Source organism: Suricata suricatta, chromosome 12 (genome assembly GCF_006229205.1).
Source record: "Suricata suricatta isolate VVHF042 chromosome 12, meerkat_22Aug2017_6uvM2_HiC, whole genome shotgun sequence".
Lineage (NCBI taxonomy): Eukaryota > Metazoa > Chordata > Mammalia > Carnivora > Herpestidae > Suricata > Suricata suricatta.
Window position 1 is genome coordinate 74,835,186 of NC_043711.1, and position 2,170 is coordinate 74,837,355.

A 2,170-nucleotide genomic window follows, 5' to 3' on the forward strand; every position below is an offset into this window, starting at 1 on the left:
CTGAAGACAGAACTACTAGAATAATTCTAGAGATGAGGAGCTGAGAATCAGAGAGGTTAAGTAACATACCCAATGTCACGTAGCCAAGAGGTTGCAGAACTAGTTTATAAAATTTAGCCAGGCTGGCTGAAATATTCATGCCCTAAACACCACATATGACATCTCTTCTAGCTCCTGACTTCTGTATCCTTGCCCCTGGTCTCTCTGTTTCTTTTGTCATAGGCACTGCTTTTTCTTGGCATGCCTTGCTTCTGCCACTTGAGCACCCTCCTCTCCTCTCTGATCTCATAGCACCAAGACTGTCATGTCTGTGACATTCTGTTCTATAGACATACATCTGATCTACACATGTAATTGCTTCAAAGAAGCCTAAGGGTTGAAAGAATTCATTTCTTAATAATTGCAAAGCAACAAAGTGCTATTTAACACTATTTGCCTTAGATAATTGGGAGTGGGGCATTCTGTGGGTTGTTTTCACTATAATGCAGTTTGAGTTAGTTGGAAACATTGAACTTAAACTGGCCATTTCTTTTCCTCCTTTGTCACTAGCAAAACACTAGGGCAGAATAAATGTACCAGAGAATAAATGAAACCAGGAGTAGGGCTGATTAGAAGTCTCAGGAGATCAGAAGCACCACATATGTAAGCCTGTTGGAAAGTCCTCTATGCATGTATAAGGCAAGGGGAATGAAAGTCTCCTTTACCTGGTAACAAGCCGAAGGCTTACCTTATCCCTATATCTGCAGAGGCTGTCTTATATATAAACCTGCTTCTACTCTGAAACCAGGGGGAAATTGGGTTAAAAAACTTAATCAAGGGATTACCTAATAATTCTCACTTTTCTCAAAGTCAGTTAAATTGAGTAATATTTCCTTAATGCACAGAATTACAATGCAATTCTTACTGAAGTCTACATGACTTGATGCTAAATATTTATCATTTCTTTTTGTAGGACCACCACTCTTTCCAAACTTGTCCTACCCTGGTCGTCAAAGTTGAGGCATTATTGTGCAACAACTCCTTGATTAGCTCATTTCATAGTTACATCTCAAGATTCCTTATGAAAAGACTCTTCAGACTATGCTAAGCAAAGAATTCATAAACTTCTACTGTCAAAGGGTAGGTCCACGTAGCTGCTCTTTGGAGGTTGCCACTAGATCTGGTTTTCAAGAAAGGTGATGGTTGCAAGGAATGAGGACACAAGAATAAAGCAGCTGCTTAGATCAGAGGATCTCTGGATATTTGTCTCTGGGACAATACTCTGATAACAGCTGGTGTTTAAATGAAATCTAGGATGCCTCTTTACCCCTATTGCTAAACCCTATTCTCAATGTAAACAGGGTCTACCTGCCAGGGCGCTTTTTCTATCTGAGGTAAAAATATTCCAATTGTGACATCACCATTGATTGTTGAGGAAAAGATTAGGTTATCACAAATAAAGGCTTATTTCCCTGGAATGAAATGATGGAGTAAAGGAAGCACAAGGAACAAAATGCTTGTTTCCTTCATAAATTCTTAGCCTTTCAGGTGGAGTGCAATTAGGATGATCTATGGAAAAGGAGACTTTGGTTCAAGTTCTCTGGGAGAGGTTAGAAAAGTAGCAAATTAACCTGTCTGATACCTTATCAGCCAGTTTTGACTAATCAACTAAGTTAACATTCTTGTTTTCCACAAATCATTAAATCATACACCATAGACCCGGAAATCTAGTTCCTCCAGCATAAGCTATGTATGGAATGTGAGGAAATGTCAGATTAGGAGGATTTTTCCCAACAAAAGAGAGTTAGTGATTCCTTTGGAACTTTAACCCTTTTTAATCTGAGTAAAGTCTGTCCCAGTTAGACCAGGCAGACAAAATGTTCCAAATCTATGGCACTATTTGCTGGGCTAAATTGGGACCTAATGGAACTGCACTAAGGACTTGAAAAGGAACAATGGTGCATTCAATACTAACACCCTTGTACTCATGCACACAAATACAACACAGGACATGAAAGTGTGTTAAGCTTGGGTTCATTCTTCATGGTTTCAGTTAAAGAGTAGCAAGAGGGATTAGTTTATAGATAATCCGACCCTACCCCTTCCTCTTCTCTCTTACCAAATTTCTGTATTTGAGGAATTGAATTGGTGATCTAAATTTTAACCCTTGCCTCAACTTCTCCATATTTCT